Below are 21,763 nucleotides of genomic sequence, written 5' to 3'. Positions count from 1 at the left end.
TTGAAATTTGATAAGTGACTTAAACAACCTCAAACAGTGGCTGAAAACATTATTTACTAACCTTTTTATTAATAAAAAATAAATATGAAATGATAATTACCCCAAACTAGTTTTTGGTGGTAGGATATATTGTGTTGTGAATTGTGGGACAACTCTCATATTTTACAAAACTCATTTGGTGCCCAAACAATTGGCCAAAACAGAAAAAGAAATAAAATAATAATAAAAAAAACTGACAGAAAACTAAACTAAAACAAAAGAGACCCCCCACTGGACCCCTTGGCCCAACTGGGCCATGGCCCAGCCGGCCGCCCCCTGGCCTATAGGCCACCCCACACCACCGAACCCTAGCCCATCACCCCACTCCCCGCACGATCCCCACCTCTCCCCTCGTCTCACTCACCCGCCGCCACCACACCACACACACACGCACACAGGTGAGGAGCTCCTCGCCCCGGTTCCTTCGCCTCTGTCGCCGTGCGCCGTTGCCGGCGGCAACCCCGTCGTCGCCTCGCCTTCGTCCATCGTCGCTCGGTGCACGTCCGCCTCGGCCACCACTTCGACGCTCCGTCGCATCCTCGGCCCCCTTCGACCTCGACTTCCCCTCGACCCTGCGCCCCCTGTGAGGCCCTCCGTCGACCCCCTCTTCCCCTTCCATTTCTCCCGCCGTAGATCGTCGCGACGAGCTCACGATGAGCACACACTCATCGCGCCTCTGTCTCGCACACGACCGTGCCCGACCACCGCTCGGCTCCACTCGCCGCGAGCCCTGGATGCGTCCGCGCACCTTGGCTGCCCCTGGCCACGCCCCGCCGCGTCCTTCCGTGCGCCGGCCGTGCCCGCTCGCGAACCGCGCCGCCCGCCGCAGCTCCCGGCGTTCCTCCAACCCCCCCCACGCCGCGCACCAGCCACCGGCCCCACTTTCCCCCTGCTCTAGCCGTCGACTCCCACGCTCGCCGTGGCCTCGCCCTGCACCATCGCCCCTGCCGCCGCTCTTCTCCCCCTGTTGTGTAGCCCCGCTGCTGCTGCTCCGCTACCAGTGCCGCTCGCCGCGCGTCCACGTTGTTCCGCCACCGCATCGTCGTGCGTCCCCGCACCGGCCCGGCCACGCCCCCACCTCCAGCCTGCGCCGCCCTGCTCCGATCCGTCGCCGTGGCCGACGCCGACGCCCCACTGGGCGGCCACGGGTGCACGCCCGGGCGCCCACTGCCCGCGAGTACCCGCGCCCGATAGGCCCCCTGGGCCACTGACACGGGGGCCCCATGGCCCCAGAACGTTTTATTAGAAAAAAAGAAGAATTAAAAAAAGGATAAATATAAAAATATATAACTAATTAATTAATATTAATTACAGAAATAATTAACTTAATTAATTTTGATTAATTAAACTAAACAAATAATTAATTTAATTAAACATTAGTTATCTAATTAACCTGGTTAGTTAATTAGCTAATTAATTAGTATGACATGTGGGACCCATGCGTCAATTTGACCAAGTCAACTAACTGTTGACTGCTGACATCACCCTGATGTCATGCTGACATCATAATTGTATTTCCTAAATTAATTAATTCTGTTAGTCCTAAAATGATTTAAATCTTTAATAATTAATATAAAATAAACCGTAGCTCGGATGAAAAAACTTTATACATGAAAGTTGCTCAGAACGACGAGACGAATCCGGTTACGCAACCCGTTCGTCCGCCACGCGTCCCTAGCATAGTGAACCTGCAACATTTCACCTCCGGTTCATCTGTCCGACAACGCGAAACACCGGGGATACTTTCCCGGATGTTTCCCCCCACACCGGTATCACCTCATACCGCGATAGGGCACCCCTAGCACCGCTACTTGTCATGTCATGCATCGCTATGCATCTGTTTGCTTAAATATTTATTGTTTCTCCCCCCTCTTCTCTCGCTAGACACCGAGACCGGCGCCGCTGCTACCCAGTACGACTACGGAGTTGACGACCACTCTCTCTTGCCAGAGCAACCAGGCAAGCCCCCCCTTTGATCACCAGATATCGCCTACTCTTCTCTATACTGCTTGCATTAGAGTAGTGTAGCATGTTACTGCTTTCCGTTATTCCTATCCTGATGCATAGCCTGTCCTTGCTACTACTGTTGTTACCATTACCTGCTATCCTACTGCTTAGTATAGGATGCTAGTGTTCCATCAGTGGCCCTACACTCTTGTCCGTCTGCCATGCTATACTACTGGGCCGTGATCACTTCGGGAGGTGATCACGGGCATATACAATATACTTTACACAGTTACATTACCTGTTATACTGTTCGGAGATGGGGGCTGAAGGGGCAGGTGGCTCCATCCCGGTAGAGGTGGGCCTGGGTTCCCGACGGCCCCCGACGGTTACTTTGAGGCGGAGCGACAGGGCAGGTTCAGACCACCTAGGAGAGAGGTGGGCCTGGCCCTGGTCGGCGTTCGCGGATACTTAACACGTTTAACGAGATCTGGGTATTTGATCTGAGTCTGGCCATTTGGTCTATACGCACTAACCATCTACGTGGGAGTAGTTATGGGTATCCCGGCGTCGTGGTATCAGCCGAAGCCTTCGTGACGTCAGCAACGGAGCAGCGCGCGCCGGATTGGACTGGAACGCCACTAGGCTAGGTCTGCTTCCGGCCGCCCACGCAACGTGCAGGTGTGCTAAGGGCGATGGGCCCAGACCCCTGGGCGCTTAGGTTTAGACCGGCGTGCTGACCTCTCTGTTGGTCTAGGTGGGGCTGCGACGTGTTGATCTTCCGAGGCCGGGCATGACCCAGAAAAGTGTGTCCGGCCAAATGGGATCGAGCGTGTTGGGTTATGTGGTGCACCCCTGCAGGGAAGTTAATCTATTCGAATAGCCGTGATCTTCGGTAACATGACGACTTGGAGTTGTACCTTGACCTTATGACAAGTAGAACCAGATACTTAATAAAACACACCCTTCCAAGTGCCAGATACAACCGGTGATCGCTCTCTCACAGGGCGACAAGGGGAGGATCATCGGTTAGGTTTATGCTATGCAATGCTACTTGGAGGACTTCAGTCTACCCTCTCCTACATGCTGCAAGACGGAGGCTGCCAGAAACGTAGACTTCGACAGGATTAGTTACCCCCCTCTTATTCTGGCATTCTGCAGTTCAGTCCACATATGATACCCTTATTCCATTTGATACCCATGCATATGTAGTGTAGCTCCTTGCTTGCGAGTACTTTTGATGAGTACTCACGGTTGCTTTCTCCCTCTTTTCACCCTATCCCTTCTACCTGGTTGTCGCAACCAGATGTTGGAGCCCAGGATCCAGACGCCACCGTCGACGACGACTCCTACTACATCGGAGGTGCCTACTACTACGTGCTGCCCGCTGACGACGACCAGGAGTAGTTAGGAGGATCCCAGGCAGGAGGCCTGCGCCTCTTTTGATCTGTATCCCAGTTTGTGCTAGCCTTCTTAAGGCAAACGTGTTTAACTTATGTCTGTACTCAGATATTGTTGGTTTCGCTGACTCGTCTATGATCGAGCTCTTGTATTCGAGCCCTCGAGGCCCTTGGCTTGTAATATGATGCTTGTATAACTTATTTTAATTGTAGAGTTGTGTTGTGATATCTACCCGTGAGTCCTTGATTTTGATCGTACACATTTGCGTGCATGATTAGTGTACGATTGAATCGGGGGCGCCACAAGTTGACAAGACCCAATCCTAAACATAGCATAAGATCGTATAGTTCGTTTGCTAGAGTTTTTCCAATGTCAAGTATCTTTTCCTTAGACCATGAGATCGTGTAACTCCCGGATACCGTAGGAGTGCTTTGGGTGTGCCAAACGTCACAACGTAACTGGGTGACTATAAAGGTAGACTACGGGTATCTCCGAAAGTGTCTGTTGGGTTGATACGGATCAAGACTGGGATTTGTCACTCCGTATGACGGAGAGGTATCACTGGGCCCACTCGGTAATGCATCATCATAATGAGCTCAAAGTGACAAAGTGTCTGGTCATGGGATCATGCATTGCGGTACGAGTAAAGTGACTTGCCGGTAACGAGATTGAACGAGGTATTGGGATACCGACGATCGAATCTCGGGCAAGTAACATATCGATTGACAAAGGGAATTGTATACGGGGTTGCTTGAATCCTCGACATCGTGGTTCATCCGATGAGATCATCGTGGAGCATGTGGGAGCCAACATGGGTATCCAGATCCCGCTGTTGGTTATTGACCGGAGAGTCGTCTCGGTCATGTCTACATGTCCCCCGAACCCGTAGGGTCTACACACTTAAGGTTCGGTGACGCTAGGGTTGTAGGGATATGTATATGCAGTAACCCGAATGTTGTTCGGAGTCCCGGATGAGATCCCGGACGTCACGAGGAGTTCCGGAATGGTCCGGAGGTAAAGAATTATATATAGGAAGTCCTGTTTCGGCCATCGGGACAAGTTTCGGGGTCATCGGTATTGTACCGGGACCACCGGAAGGGTCCCGGGGGTCCACCGGGTGGGTCCACCTGCCCCGGGGGCCACATGGGCTGTAGGGGGTGCGCCTTGGCCTACATGGGCCAAGGGCACCAGCCCCAAGGGGCCCATGCGCCTAGGGTTTCCAAAGGGGAAGAGTCCCACAAGTGGAAGGCACCCCTAGGTGCCTTGGGGGGAGGGAAACCTCCCTTGGCCGCCGCCCCCCTAGGAGATTGGATCTCCTAGGGCCGGCGCCCCCCCTAGGCCCTCCTATATATAGTGGGGGAAGGAGGGCTTTTTGATCCATGCCTTTGGTTGCCTCCTTCTCCCTCTCCAACACCTCCTCCTCCTCCATAGCGCTTGGCGATGCCCTGACGGAGTACTGCAGCTCCATCACCACCACGCCGTCGTGCTGCTGCTGGAGCCATCTTCCTCAACCTCCCCTTCCCTCTTGCTGTATCAAGAAGAAGGAGACGTTACGCTGACCGTACGTGTGTTGAACGCGGAGGTGCCGTCCGTTCGGTGCTAGGATCTCCGGTGATTTGGATCACGTCGTGTTCGACTACCTCATCCCCGTTCTTTGAACGCTTCCGCTCGCGATCTACAAAGGTATGTAGATGCATCCGATCACTCGTTGCTAGATGAACTCATAGATGGATCTTGGTGAAACCGTAGGAAAATTTTTGTTTTCTGCAACGTTCCCCAACAGTTGATGAGGTAGAACCTATTTGTAATGCCCTCGATGCGGCTATATCTCCCACGTGTTGAAGCACGACTTAGAGGCATAACCGCATTGAAAGCAATGTCGCAAGTGAGGTAATCTTCACACAACCCATGTAATACATAAGGGAAAGAGATACATAGTTGGCTTACAATCGCCACTTCACACAATTACATGAATAAAGCATTACATCATCCAGATACCATCAAGGTCCGACTACGGAACCAAAATAATATACGACTACCCCAAATGCTACATAGATCCCCGATCGTCCCAACTGGGCTCCACTACTGATCAACTGGAAAACGGAACAACATAAAGAACACGATCTTCATAGAGCTCCTCCTTGAGCTCGGTTGCGTCACCTGCATGGTCTCATCGGCACCTGCAAGCTGGTTTTGGAAGTATTTGTGAGTCACGGGGACTCAGCAATCTCACACCCTCGCGATCAAGACTATTTAAGCTTATGGGTAAGGTAAAGGTATGATGTGGAGCTGCAGCAAGCGACTAGCATATATGGTGGCTAACATATTCGCAAAAGAGAGCGAAAAGAGAAGGCAAAAGCACGGTCGAACAACTATGATCAAGAAGTGATCCCAGAACAACCTACGTCAAGCATTACTCCAACACCGTGTTCACTTCCTGGACTCCCCCGAGAAGAGACCGTCACGGTTACACACGCGGTTGATGCATTTTAATTAAGATAAACTTCAGGTTTTCTACAACCGGACATTAACAAATTCCCATCTGCCCATAACCGCGGGCACGACTTTCGAAAGTTGAAATCCCTGCAGGGGTGCCCCAACTTAGCCCATCACAAGCTCTCACGGTCAACGAAGGATATTCCTTCTCCCAAGACAATCCGATCACACTCGGCATCCCGGTTACAAGACATCCTCGACAATGGTAAAACAAGTCCAGCAAGACCGCCCGATGCGCCGACATCCCGATAGGAGCTGCACATATCTCGTTCTCAGGGCAACACCGGATAAGCAATTCGTACAACTAAAACTAGCCCTCGAGTTTCCCCGAGGTTGCGCTGCAAGGGGCTCTAGTTTGGACCAACACTTAGACAAGCACTGGCCCGGGGGGTTAAAATAAAAACGACCCTCGGGATGCGCGACTCCCAAGGGAAAAAGGCTAGGTGGCGAATGGTAAAACCAAGGTTGGGCCTTGCTAGAGGAGTTTTATTCAAAGCGAACTATCAAGGGGTTCCCATTATAACCCAACCGTGTAAGGAACGCAAAATCCGGGAACATAACATCGATATGACGGAAACTAGGGCGGCAAGAGTGGAACAAAACACCGGGCATAAGGCCGAGCCTTCCACCCATTACCAAATATATAGATGCATTAATTAAATAAGAGATATTGTGATATCCCAACAATAATATCCATGTTCCAACAAGGAACAAACTCCAATATTCACCTAGAACTAACAATGCTATAAGAGGGGCTGAGCAAAGCGGTAACATAGCCAAACAACGGTTTGCTAGGTAAAGGTGGGTTAGAGGCTTGGCTCAACAATATGGGAGGCATGATAAGCAAGTGGTAGGTATCGCGGCATAGCCATAGCAAAAGAGTGAGCATATAGCAAGCAAAGATAGAAGTGATTTCGAGGGTATGGTCATCTTGCCTGAAATCCCGCAAGGAAGAAGAACGAGTCCACGAAGAAGACAAACGGACGTAGTCGAACGGGTCCTCCCAAACGCGACGTTATCGGAACCAACCCGAAGAAGCAACACTGGAAAGAAGCAAACAACACAGTAAACAACCACCACATGAACATGGCATGATGCACAACCAAGTATGATGCATGTCCGGTTTAAAGAGGCATGGCATGGCAAAGTGCACAAGCAATTCTACAAATTAAGTGGAGATCAATATGCAACGAGTTGCATATTGACGAAACACCACAACAAGTTATTTAGTTCGATCTCATTTATGTACCCAACAATATTAAATGTTGATTAACATGGCAAGAGGTGAAGCACAACAAAACTACCTATCTAGGCAAGTTTAAATGAGGCCGGAAACAACGAACAACAATTCCGGTAAAACCCCATATGCATGTCCGGTTTAATGAGGCAAGGCATGGCAAAAAGCACAAACAACCCTACAAATTAAGTGGAGCTCAATATGCAACTCCATTGCATATTGACGAAACACAACGTGACTTATTTAGTTCGATCTCATTTATGTACCCAACAAGATTAAATGTTGATTAACATGGCAAGAGGTGAAGCTAAGTAAAACTACCTATCTAAATGAGGCCGAAAGCAACGAACAACAATTCCGGAAACTCCTCATGTGCATATTTTAAGGTTTGGTACTGTTCTGCCCTAAACACAATTTTATAGTTGTTAAACATGCAAAGTGATGCCACCATGTTAAACTAGGCATTTTTCTACCCCATTCACATATAAAGTTTATTAAATTTGGAGCTACGGTTATTTAGTTATGAATTAAATCATTTTAGCATTACATAGGAGCAAATTTAAACAAACAACATTTTAAACATTTTAGACATGGATGAAAAGGACATATTATGAAACTACACAAAATTCTAAGCAACTTCCATATTAAGTTTGTTTTAATCCGATGCACGGTTCAACAGTTATTAAATGCATGATGCTTGGGGGGTTTTCTGTAAAACTGCTCTCCTCTGGAAAATAGACAAAATTGTTCAGGGAATAAAACAACATGGGCTAAAACTGACTGGGCCCATATCACACAGGAGAGGGCTGGGACTGCTCACATCGGGCCTTGGCCCATCTGGAGGAGAGTTAGGCCGGCCTTGGTGGTGCTGGGCTTGGAGGCGGTTGAGGCCTGGGTGGATCCACACGAGAGAAGTCAACGCGGGCGCGGTTTCCTGGCCTCGCTCGATGCAGAGGAAGCAGACAGAGGAGACGGGAGACGGGGCGGCTTCAGGCGATGCAGGGCGCGGCGGTGGATGGGGCTCGATGGACTCCGGCGACGGTTGGCTGACGGCGACGCGAGCGCCGGGAACGGGCAGGTCCGGGTCTCGGATCCGGCGGCGCAAGGGAGTTCCTGGGGCTGTCCATGGTGGCCTGAGACTCTGGTTCAGAGAGAGAGAGAGATGACGACAGGGAGAAGGAAGAAGGAGAGAGGCGCGAGGGAGTCTGGCCTGGCGACGAATGGAGGGTCGAGAAGACCACGCGAGGCGACAGCGACGCACAGGGCTTGGCGTCCTCGTCCTTGTCATCTCGGCGAAGGGCAAGGCGGCGGCGCTTGCCGTTAGGATGTGCGAGGAAGGCCGGGACGGTCCTGATATGGGCGGACCCAAGGCGGAGGAGCGGTTCCCGGTGATGATTTGAGCATCGGCGGCCACGGAGCTCCATGGGTCCTTGTGTTTCCTGCGAGAGAGGAAGCAAGGAGATGAGAGGGAGAGAGAGAAAGGGAAGGGAAGGGAGAAGAGACACGGGCGCGGGGTGAGGGGGCCGGCCTGATGCAGCGGTCGGTGGCTCCGGCGAGGTCGAGGAGGTTGGATCGAGAGGAGGGGATCAGGGGATGGCCTGGTGGTGCCTGCTCCGGCGAGCCCTGTGCAGAGGCGGCGGGGCTGGGTGCTCTGGTTGGGTCGCTGGTGGCAGGGGAGATCGAGCAGAAGGAGATCTGGGAGGATCCCGAGGTGGATTTTGTGGAGTGGCGGCGGCGAGGAGGAATGATGGGACAGACTCCCTAGATGTTAGGGTTGGCCTAAATATATATAGCAATGAGATAAAGGGCTATTTGGACCCTCCAATTTAGATCGGACGGTCGAGATAAAAAGGTTGGGGAGTCCAAATAAAGAAACGGAGACGTTTTGTAGATGTTCGGGGATGATCCGGACACAATGGTAGCGACAGCCCGAGTCGGGTCTGGGACAGCTTTCGGGCGCGCGCGAGGAGGGTCGCGGGATGACGAGAGAGGTTAGGTAGGGCCTGGCGGTGAGTAGTGGACTGTGCAGAAGGTCTGAGGCTGAGAGAAGAGAAGAGAGGCCCGGTGACTGTTTCCAGAGACCGAAAACGTCCGACGTTTGACCGACTACATTGTCGTTATAGTTAATCGTTGGGGCGTCAAACGAACTCCGAATGCGATGAAACTTGACAGGCGGTCTATCTACACTATAATAAGACCACATGACAACTTTCATCCCATTCTGAGAACATTTTCCGGCCACTTATAAAATACTATTTCGGACATGCTGCGGGCACATGCAAGTGTGGCTGGGCTCAGAACGGAAAACGGACGGAACTGGGGGAACCCGGACGAATGCAAGTTTTGAAAATATGCAGATGCAATGCGGATGATGACATGACAAGATGCAACACGCAAGAAAATGACATGGCAACAATGGCGAATAACTGGAAGACACCTGGCGCATCGGTCTCGGGGCGTCACAACACTCCACCACTACGAGAGGATCTCGTCCGAGATCTAGAATGGCACCGGAGGGAAAAGGAAGAGGAAAGAGAAGAGGTAAAACTAAGTTGCTTCTTTGACAAACGAGTGAAACCAAAGAACCTTGAAAGGTTGAACAAATTGAAAGAAAGAATGCAACGAAGAAGAACAAAGTTGAAAACACTCCGGTAGGGAAGAGTAACAAGGAAGAACAAATTCGGACAGCACTCCGGTTGAAAAGAGATGCAAGGCTTGATAAGGCGAAAAGAACTTGAGTAAAAGGGCACAACACTCCGGTTAAATGGATAAGCATGAAAAAAACAAGATCCTAACAAGAACAAGAAGAAGGTTTGAAGAGAGCAGCATCACAATGCCTCCGGAAGAAATGAGATAATGGAATGGAATGAACGGAGGAGAAAAAAAAACAATATCTTCTATCTCGAATAAGATTGAAGCATCTTTAGGAGAAGGGTCGAAAGTAGTTGTTGGAAAACCAACAACGAAAACAGTAAACTTGTAGTGGGCTTATGGAGAACATCTCAAAACTATGAGGTGAAATTCTGCCACTAACGAAACAATAGATTGGCTTGATATCAAGAAGGAGACGAGAAACTTATTCACCGGAAGGATAAAAGAAGAACTTGGGTCATTTATAAACACCATAAATAGCAACAATCCTTAGGGAAAGCTTTAGGTGAAATATAACCCAAGATAACTCCAATGAAGAGATTTATGGATTTAAAATACTCCATTCTTAACAACCTGTGAATCATGAAACATGAACTCAAATTATAACGAATGACATAACACCACCTCAAATGATAAGGTTGAAAGAATTGCACTTTGAAATGCAAGATAAAGAATACTTGAGCTCCTCTGAAAAGAATCTCGATGAAAACTTCGAGAAGGAATTAAATCCTTGTTGGGCCAACATGTAGACCCTCCATGAAGAACTCCGGTAAATAAAAGGATGATCAAACGAAAGGAATGAGGAGTTGAAAACACAAGGTGAATCCTTGTACCGATTTAGATGAATCTCCGTGATGAAATAGTTGAAAAAGGTTGGAACTCCGGGAAAAGAGAAGATGAACAAATGAAATCAGGAATTTGATGAGCCTCCGGAATAAAGAATTAATCACTTGGATGAAACAATAATAAGAATTACGTTATGCGTATCCTTCACCAATTTAAATTGATGACAAGCAGCGGATTTGGCATACTACTTATTCTTGTAGAAAGGATTAAGAGAGATATAGCGCAAACTTGAGAAGGTCTTCAACGAACCACCGGTATGATTGGAACAACGAATGAATTGATATGATAACAGCGGAAGAGAATCCTGGAAGAGCCACCGTAAGAATTGAACAACGAATGAAATAAAAGGATGAATCACCGGTAAGGATTAGCAAATGAACGAACATACATTAGAGAGTTTAGATACAAGTGAACGCCAAGATCACGAGCTGATTATAGAAAGCTTGAATGATGCATCGGTAAGATTTAGATAACAAGAGCTGAAAGCTGAGAATGAATAATCCCAAAATGACGGCCTTCGGAGAATCAAACTGAAAAGAATCGTGAATAGCTCCTGATGGGTGAAAAGGATTCTCACAATAGAAACAAATATGAGAGGATGACAACAAGCTAGCACCATGAATCTTTGAAGAGAATGGAGCAAGATTAAAGAGAAACTCTTCTTCGATCTTCAAAATCCGAGAATGACGACGAGAAACACCACCATGAATTGTTTAGACACTCCGGAAGAATCAAAAGCGAAGAGGTAGAGCCAACGATGAAAAGAATTTGAAAGATATTGGAGAAATACATGTGATTGATGATGAATCATTCTTACGTCAAACTTTTGAAATGAATTTGAGAATAACTCCGGTAGAATTAGAAGAGTCAGGTAAGATCCTGGGAAAAGACCTGTGGGTTAGGGCCCACTCAAGGAAACACCGTTGTAATGATCTTGAAGAGAGATTATACCGGTTGAATTAAGTGGCTTGAATGAGATAACAACCTCGAAAAGAACTTGAATGGATCTTGAATGACAAGACGAGTCTTCTGAGATATTTTTAAGGCACCGGAACAATAGAATAGCGAGAAATGGATGATTATGAGGTGCAACGGCATGGGCAAGCATTTGAAATGAGGAAAAGAATGGAGAGACTTCCCATCAATAAAAGGATACTTGATTAAGACATATGAGTCCTTGAAGAAAAAGGGTGGGAGGGTGGGAAAACAAAGACAACTTAGGACGGATGAAACAAACAATGTTGAGAAGACTTTGAGTTGATCTTGCGGATGTTGAAATGAACGGATCCACTTGAAGAGAGAAACGCCGGTTGAAAAGAATTGACATGACAGTCTCGATTATCATGAAGGATTAGTATTCACATAGAGGTATGAGAGCACTGCTTAGGAAAGGTATGGAATCAACATTTGACTTCGAAGGAACTCGAATACCACAACTGAAAACAAAACAAGGATTGGCTTGCAGAATAAGCCGAAACAAACATATGATAGAGATTTCGTCCAAAGTTTTCGTGGTGGGGCCTACACGGGCTCGATCGTACAGCACCATCATGTACAAGGAAGTGCACATGACATATGAAGCGTCCCTGAGTCGGCATAGCCAAGGACTCTTTAAGACACAACGAGACCACTGTAAAACCAACCGTGGATAGGCGGACCACTAGACGTCGAACCCCAATTTCATATCATACATCTGTCGGAAAGATATCCTAAGTCTACTTGAATTCCCACTTATAAACTCCCGAAATTTTCCGGTTATGCAATCAGGTGTTGGGGATACAGGGGAAGCATAATATCTCACCCAAAACTAGCAAATCCTACATCCAGCTGTATCCATCCTTCAACACATAACCAAGAAACCTTCGGAAATCATTTACCTCTACCTTCGAAAAGCATCCATTATACGAGTTATGGCAATACTCCCGAACTCCCGCCCCAGTACTGGGTGGCGTCGAGGTTATCTCACCAACAACTGCATAAAAGAGATTTTCGATGTCGGCAAACTCAGGTATTCTAGAAGTGCAACGATAAAATTATGACGACAACACCTCGGAGCTCAACTCCCCGGGACACTGTCACAACCCCTAAATGTCAGGAGGCACCAAGAACAATGTTCTCATCACAAAACCATCAGAACGATTCCAAGATACCCGCGTGATCCTAAATTTTTTTATTGAAATTTGGGAAGAGAAGAGTCAAAACTCTATGTCAGGATGCCTCACCAGAGCGACGAAGGGACTGAGGAGTAAAAAGAATCCTACTCTCCGATATATATAATCCTAAATGACTCAAAACATTTTTTTCTAGACTCAACAACGCCAGCGATTCGATCAAGCAGTGGGCTCCTAAAGTCGGGGAAGGCTATATCTCCCACGTGTCGAAGCACGACTTAGAGGCATAACCGCATTGAAAGCAATGTCGCAAGTGAGGTAATCTTCACACAACCCATGTAATACATAAGGGAAAGAGACACATAGTTGGCTTACAATCGCCACTTCACACAATTACATGAATAAAGCATTACATCATCCAGATACCATCAAGGTCCGACTACGGAACCAAAATAAAAGAAGACTACCCCAAATGCTACACAGATCCCCGATCGTCCCAACTGGGCTCCACTACTCATCAACTGGAAAACGGAACAACATAAAGAATACGATCTTCATAGAGCTCCTCCTTGAGCTCGGTTGCGTCACATGCATGGTCTCATCGGCACCTGCAAGCTGGTTTTGGAAGTATCTGTGAGTCACGGGGACTTAGCAATCTCACACCCTCGTGATCAAGACTATTTAAGCTTATGGGTAAGGTAAAGGTATGATGTGGAGCTGCAGCAAGCGACTAGCATATATGGTGGCTAACATATTCGCAAAAGAGAGCGAGAAGAGAAGGCAAAAGCACGGTCGAACAACTATGATCAAGAAGTGATCCTAGAACAACCTACGTCAAGCATTACTCCAACACCGTATTCACTTCCCGGACTCCGCCGAGAAGAGACCATCACGGTTACACACGCGGTTGATGCATTTTAATTAAGATAAACTTCAGGTTTTCTACAACCGGACATTAACAAATTCCCATCTGCCCATAACCACGGGCACGGCTTTTGAAAGTTGAAATCCCTGCAGGGGTGTCCCAACTTAGCCCATCACAAGCTCTCACGGTCAATGAAGGATATTCCTTCTCCCAAGACAATCCGATCAGACTCGGCATCCTGGTTACAAGACATCCTCGACAATGGTAAAACAAGTCCAGCAAGACCGCCCGATGCGCCGACATCCCGATAGGAGCTGCACATATCTCGTTCTTAGGGCAACACCGGATAAGCAATCCGTACAGCTCAAACCAGCCCTCGAGTTTCCCCGAGGTGGCGCTGCAAGGGGCTCTAGTTTGGACCAACACTTAGACAAGCACTGGCCCGGGGGGGGGGGGTTAAAATAAAGATGACCCTCGGGATGCGCGACTCCCAAGGGAAAAAGGCTAGGTGGCGAATGGTAAAACCAAGGTTGGGCCTTGCTGGAGGAGTTTTATTCAAAGCAAACTGTCAAGGGGTTCCCATTATAACCCAACTGTGTAAGGAACGCAAAATCTGGGAACATAACACCGATATGACGGAAACTAGGGCGGCAAGAGTGGAACAAAACACCAGGCATAAGGCCGAGCCTTCCACCCTTTACCAAATATATAGATGCATTAATTAAATAAGAGATATTTTGACATCCCAACAAAATATCCATGTTCCAAACATGGAACAAACTCCAATCTTCACCTGCAACTAACAACGCTATAAGAGGGGCTGAGCAAAGCGATAACATAGCCAAACAACGGTTTGCTAGGACAAGGTGGGTTAGAGGCTTGGCTTAACAATATGGGAGACATGATAAGCAAATGGTAGGTATCGCGGCATAGGCATAGCAAAAGAGCGAGCAACTAGCAAGCAAAGATAGAAGTGATTTCGAGGGTATGGTCATTGATGGTGTCCTAGACTAGGGGGTACTCACCACGTCGTCTCCCGATCTGTTAGATTGGGCTAAGGACCCTCGTGGCTGTATACTCATGGGCCAGTTCGGACAGTTGCCGCATACATGGAAGATTCCACAAGACTTGGTGATCAAGACAAGGACTCCTCCCCACCGGCGTATTCGGCTAGGACTCTTGTTATCCTAGGCCTCTGGTGCATTATATAAACGAGGCCAGGCTAGTCGATATTGATATATACAACAATCATACCATAGGCTAGCTTATAGGGTTTTAGCCTCTACGATCTCGTGGTAGATCAACTCTTGTAATATTCATATCATCAATATCAATCAAGCAGGACGTAGGGTATTACCTCCATCAAGAGGGCCCGAACCTGGGTAAACATCGTGTCCCCTGCCTCCTGTTACCATCGATCCTAGACGCACAGTCAGGACCCCCTACCCGAGATCCACCGGTTTTGACACCGACATTGGTGCTTTCATTGAGAGTTCCGCTGTGTGATCGGCAAAAGGATCAATGGCTCGCCCGCAGGTCAACTGCGACGCCGGCATCTTCGTCGCCGGCTCGACTGGTCACCTTGGCTCGACCGAGGACCGTGCTCCATCTCCGATTGTCATGTTCGGACGGGGGCCTTCTTCAACATCAACTCCGATCTCTATCATGATCATAGAGGAGTCATCCATGGAGCTCGAGGGTTCAATGTCAACATTGCCCTCGGGCGGCCATGCTGTTTTCATGGACAACGAACTTGTATTTGCCGTCACCACCTCCTCGAGCGTCGGTTTGACGATTGCTTCGGTGGAATAGTGCGGAATTACGTCTACAACAGCCATGTAAAATTTCGTCGAGTTCCGATGGAGGAATCTCCGACAATCTACGATATACCGGAGCCCTGTCAAATCTGGATGGGAATCTGGACGAGTTTAGGGCGTGGTCTCCAGAGCCCATCTCAGAGGTCCTTTGGAAGATCCAACGATTCATCTACTGCAGAATTCCCATATCTACCACCCCTCCAAATTTCAGCTCAATCCGACGGTTCAAACTCCGGGAACCTTCTGATAAGTGGATCAATTTCCGGATCCGTTCTCTGCGTGAATACGGATCCGACCCGAATTCATGTTTCTTTACGAACGTGATATTGGACAACCTTTTTAGAGGAATTCTCTTCTAGGGTATTGTGCGTTGTTTTTAAACACGTGCCCGTAAATTTTTAAGCCTCCCCTGAGGTCATCTTCATCATCATGCTGGTGTCAAACCAGTCCGGCAATATTGCTCCAAGGCTGCCGACCTGCGCTAGACATGTCGTCACTTTGTTTAGCCGAGCTCAACTTCTTCGGATCATCATCTCGGCAAGCCTAACAAGAGTCCGGCATCGCGAAGGATAAATCATCACCAACATTGCCGCCCCACGGAATACACGGAGCGGGCATACCGGCATCGCCGCACGGTCACTTCATCAAGCTGGCATCGACCACGTCATGACCTGCATCGGCAGGGCCGCACTATTGCTTCTTCAAACTGGTGTCCATCACGCCGACCTACTTCGACTCATCGGCTGACATCGAGGCTTCGACATCTCGGCTGGACCGAGGGCTTCACCATCTCTTCATCAACCTACTCCGGAGAGTTCGGCGTCAATATCCGACCAGCTCCGTCACGTTAGCTGGACCGAGGGCTTTGCCTCGGCGAGCCAACCTTTGCCAGCATCGCCATGCTGTCGCTTTATCGCCCATCAGGCAATGGGTGTGCGGATCAAGTCCCAATTTTGGGAATCACCTTTCTTCGGATTGCTACAACAAATAAACCAGGTGCTATTAATCCTAGTATTTTTTGCTTGTTTGGGTTCATTTTTCCCAAGGAAATATTACTCTGCTTTGTCCATCATATGTACGCAGGTCTATCAAATGGTGGCCGCATTAACAAGGGTCGCATGGTGGTTCGGTCAGTTTCTGTACATGGTCAGGCGGACGCCGCATCCGAAACTTGGACCGACCTGTGAATTCAGGCTTTGCCACGCCTTTACCGCATCACGCCGACGCCCTGCATCGACATTGACTTCGGCACCAGGCCACATTTCTTTTATTACTCACTTTGCATAAATTATTTATTATGCAATGTTTTTTTAATTATTATTATTACTATTATCTCCGGTTTGCACTATTTTTTGTGCACGGGAAAATGATCCGGGTTGGGTAGTATCGTCAACTCGGCGTACTGACATACCACTCCACCTCGGCTGGACGGGGGGCTTCATTAACACTTCAGTACCCCATGCCGGGGAATTCGGCATCACTCTGCCGGCCTGCACAGACCGTGCTATGTCACCACTTCGGAGTGCCGAGCCCTTTGCTCTGCCAGCTCGGAACCGGCTTGGGGGATGGAACCTTGTCCTGCATCAAGCTCGGACCGCGTCATCAATACCGAACACATTAACTAGCTAAGTTGCCTTCATGCTCAAAGTTTTAAATTTTTAACTTGTGTTCGGTTCGACCAAGCATTATACTTTTCGGTCCTTGACCGAAGAGGGAGAAGCCGACGGTCGGTTAAGACGCGTTTAAAGTTCGGGTGAACAAAGATATGATATTAATACTTCGGTACATACAATCATTATACATAGAATTCTTTTACCCAAGTCACTTGGGGGCTCGTAAATTTATATGAGCCGTTTTATAATAAGTGTTCTTCTTCTTAGTCGTTGCAAAGTTTTTATTACTATTATTATTTATCACTCCTTTTTTCGACACGAGCGTGTGGTCACTAGCCGGGGAGCCTAATTTCTCTCACAAAGCCGCTAGAGTTTAGTTTGCTAAACTGACCTAATGAGAAGTACTCTGCCCTTGGGATAGGAGGTTGAAGTCGTAGGCTGACCCGCTTGAAGTCTTGAGATAGGATGTGTCATGTTAAAGCACGACGGAAGCACTTTTTTCTAAGGCCAATTTTCGGATTGGCACCGAACACTTGATCTTGTTCGGACGTCAAGTTTTTACTGACATTTTTTGGTTTTCCAAGCTTATGGCACTTTTAAACTATTTGTGTGTTTTCAGCAGAAGTCTCGCAGTGCAACGCCAGACACCTTTAGACATTCGACAAAAACATTCTCGGATATTGCTATATATGCATCGGTTTCGAATTATGTCTTCAGTCAATAGTTGGGTTGCCCGACTCCTGCACTTGCTTCCTATGTTCCACTTTGTTCAGCTAGGTGTGCAAAGGGAGAACCACTGCGATTGTGCTTCCATCTCACATGGTTAAGCACCTCAGTGGAGAAAGCCAAAAACTGACTGTCACAATAAGCGTAAACTGGTCAGCGATCCGATGACTGTGTTAAATGAAGGGCCATTCATAACAATGGCCGAAGTGTTTACGGCTTGACCTCGACTGTCGCCGAACACTACCGGGGGCTATTAACTGGCCTCCCAAACTAAATCCTCGATATTTTGCTCTTACATTAGAGCTGAGGTTTCATGATCATGCTTAGCATGACAACCCAAAGAAAGGAACCGATAGTGGTACTATTTTCTTTGGAAAACATTTCTTATGTTAAAAAGTAATATAACATATCTCTCTGCGTACCTTTGTTTATAAAACTGTATGGCCAGTTTGCCTTGTTTGTCGTAAATCTTTGCCCTCATAAAGGCTTTATAAAGTAGGACAAACACTCCCCGGCTACTGGCCGAGGAGGTTGAAGCCGATGGTCGGTCAACAAAGTTTTGTACAATGCGGATCCGAGCATTAATGACGTATAGTACTTGGATACATAGAGTCATTACACATAATTTGTGATTTTACTATGGATATCGATTCTTAATTCGGCCACCCGTGCCCACATTAAGGTTCGGGGGCTACTGGGCTTCAGGCTTATTATTTACAAATATTAAAGGGGCACATCGATCCCCTGATCTGGTGTTGCCACCCGACCAGTGTCTCGGGGGCTACTACATTGGCAATCCAGTGCAGAAAATTTAAGTGCAAGGTAGTTTTCGAGGAGATTATGATCCTCAAGTTGGTCGGCCGCACCCAACCTGAGTCTCGAGGACTGAGCAAGCCGCTTTTTGTGTCCCGAAGTATTCTGCCGAGCTAGGACTTGATCCTCAGGCCAATTTTGCAAATCAACCTGATCTCAGCGGCTACTGGGATCAGCGGTCTTACGTCATCCTTCAGGTGCATCTCGGATTTTAGACCGATACACACCTTGAGGGCTACTGGCTATATATCTCGGCAGAGAATAAATTGCACCAATAAAAAACATTGACAAAAAGTCGGCCCACAATCGGGGTGGTGCACCACCTCTGAAGCAGTCCGGCATAAAGCTCAAGCGCTAGTGGCTGGCTCCATAGAGGGCATTTCCGGCATTAAGCTCGGCTAAGTTCCTTCAACTTTTTTGAACCAAGGTGATATGACACCTCGGATATAGTCCGACATTGGAGCTTGGACACAGTCCGGCGTTGGAGCTCGGATATATTTCGGCGTTGGAGCTCGGATACATTTCGGTGTTGGAGCTCGAAAGCAGTCCGGCATTGGTGCTCGGCTGCAAAAAATACCTCGAATGTAGTCCGGCGTTAGAACTCGGACGCAAGAGGACACTGCCTCCCGGGAACAACTTCGAACCCGAGGTGTGGCATAAAAATAACAAGGCATTGATAAAGGCCGAAAACTTAAAGGGGCTCCTCGGATACCCGACGTGTAAACTCGTCGAATGCATTTCGGCAAATCCTCAAGATCGAAGATGAGAAGATTTGTTGAACCAGTTTTCAAGACCGACAACCGAAGATGAAGAACAGTTCGGAAGAATCGAGGAGCGTCCCTAACTTGAAGACCGGTTCAGGGGGCTACTGACGGTGTCCTGGACTAGGGGGTACTCACCACGTCGTCTCCCGATTTGTTAGATTGGGCCGAGGACCCCCGTGGCCGTATACTCATGGGCCAGTTCGGACAGTTGCCGCATACATGGAAGATTCCACAAGACTTAGTGATCAAGACAAGGACTCCTCCCCGCCGACGTATTCGGCTAGGACTCTTGTTATCCTAGGCCTCTAGTGCATTATATAAACCGAGGCCAGGCTAGTCGATAGAGATATATACAACAATCATACCATAGGCTAGCTTCTAGGGTTTTAGCCTCTACGATCTCGTGGTAGATCAACTCTTGTAATACTCATATCATCAATATCAATCAAGCAGGACGTAGGGTGTTACCTCCATCAAGAGGGCCCGAACCTGGGTAAACATCGTGTCCCCTGCCTCCTGTTACCATCGATCCTAGACACATAGTTCAGGACCCCCTACCCGAGATCCGCCGGTTTTGACACCGACAGTCATCTTGCCTGAGATCACGGAAGGAAGAAGAACGAGTCCATGAAGAAGACAAACGGACGTAGTCGAACGGATCCTCACAAACGCGACGTTACCGGAACCAACCCGAAGAAGCAACACCGGAAAGGAGCAAACAACATAGTAAACAACCATCACATAAACATGGCATGATGCACAAACAATTATGATGCATTTCCGGTTTAATGAGGCAAGGCATGGCAAAAAGCACAAACAACCCTACAAATTAAGTGGAGCTCAATATGCAACTCCGTTGCATATTGACGAAACACCACGTGACTTATTTAGTTCGACCTCGTTCATGTACCCAACAAGATTAAATGTTGATTAACATGGCAAGAGGTGAAGCTAAGTAAAACTACCTATCTAGTCAAGTTTAAATGAGTCCGGAAGCAACGAACAACAATTCCGGAAACTCCTCATGTGCATATTTTAAGGTTTGGTACTGTTCTGCCCTAAACACTATTTTATAGTTGTTAAACATGCAAAGTGATGCCACCATGTTAAACTAGGCATTTTTCTACCCCATTTACATATAAAGTTTGTTAAATTTGGAGCTACGGTTATTTAGTTATGAATTAAATCATTTTAGCATGACATAGGAGCAAATCTAAACAAACAACATTTTAAACATTTTAGACATGGATGAAAAGGACATATTATGAAACTACACAAAATTCTAAGAAACTTTCATATTAAGTTTGTTTTAAGCCGATGCACGGTTCAACAGTTATTAAATGCATGATGCTTGGGGGGTTTTCTGTAAAACTGCTCTCCTCTGGAAAATAGACAAAATTGTTCAGGGAAAAAACAACATGGGCTAAAACTGACTGGGCCCATATCACACAGGAGAGGGCTGGGACTGCTCACATCGGGCCTTGGCCCATCTGGAGCAGAGGTAGGCCGGCCTTGGTGGTGCTGGGCTTGGAGGCGGTTGAGGCCTGGGTGGATCCACACGAGAGAAGTCAACGCGGGCGCGGTTTCCTGGCCTCGCTCGATGCAGATGAAGCAGACAGAGGAGACGGGAGACGGGGCGGCTTCAGGCGATGCAGGGCGCGGCGGCGGATGGGGCTCGATGGACTCCGGCGATGGTTGGCTGACGGCGACGCGAGCGCCGGGAACGGGCAGGTCCGGGTCTCGGATCCGGCGGCGCAAGGGAGTTCCTGGGGCTGTCCATGGTGGCCTGAGACTCTGGTTCAGAGAGAGAGAGATGACGACAGGGAGAAGGAAGAAGGAGAGAGGCGCGAGGGAGTCTGGCCTGGCGACGAATGGAGGGTCGAGAAGACCACGCGAGGCGACGGCGACGCACAGGGCTTGGCGTCCTCGTCCTTGTCATCTCGGCGAAGGGCAAGGCGGCGGCGCTTGCCGTTAGGATGTGCGAGGAAGGCCGGGACGGTCCTGATATGGGCGGACCCAAGGCGGAGGAGCGGTTCCCGGTGATGATTTGAGCATCGGCGGCCACGGAGCTCCATGGGTCCTTGTGTTTCCTGCGAGAGAGAGGAAGCAAGGAGATGAGAGGGAGAGAGAGAAAGGGAAGGGAAGGGAGAAGAGACACGGGCGCGGGGTGAGGGGGCCGGCCTGATGCAGCGGTCGGTGGCTCCGGCGAGGTCGAGGAGGTTGGATCGAGAGGAGGGGATCAGGGGATGGCCTGGTGGTGCCTGCTCCGGCGAGCCCTGTGCAGAGGCGGCGGGGCTGGGTGCTCTGGTTGGGTCGCTGGTGGCAGGGGAGATCGAGCAGAAGGAGATCTGGGAGGATCCCGAGGTGGATTTTGTGGAGTGGCGGCGACGAGGAGGAGTGATGGGACAGACTCCCTAGATGTTAGGGTTGGCCTAAATA

At 48.6% G+C, this 21,763-nt stretch overlaps 1 pseudogene; it reads right to left on the bottom strand.

The window, feature by feature from the left end:
- Positions 1 to 933: 933 nt before the first annotated feature.
- Positions 934 to 21,763, bottom strand: part of LOC147976260 (uncharacterized) — a 63,115-nt pseudogene continuing 42,285 nt past the window's right edge.

This window comes from Triticum urartu, chromosome 4A (genome assembly GCF_056163025.1).
Source record: "Triticum urartu cultivar PI428250 chromosome 4A, HENAU_Tu73, whole genome shotgun sequence".
NCBI lineage: Eukaryota > Viridiplantae > Streptophyta > Magnoliopsida > Poales > Poaceae > Triticum > Triticum urartu.
This window is presented reverse-complemented; position numbering and strand designations above follow the sequence as displayed.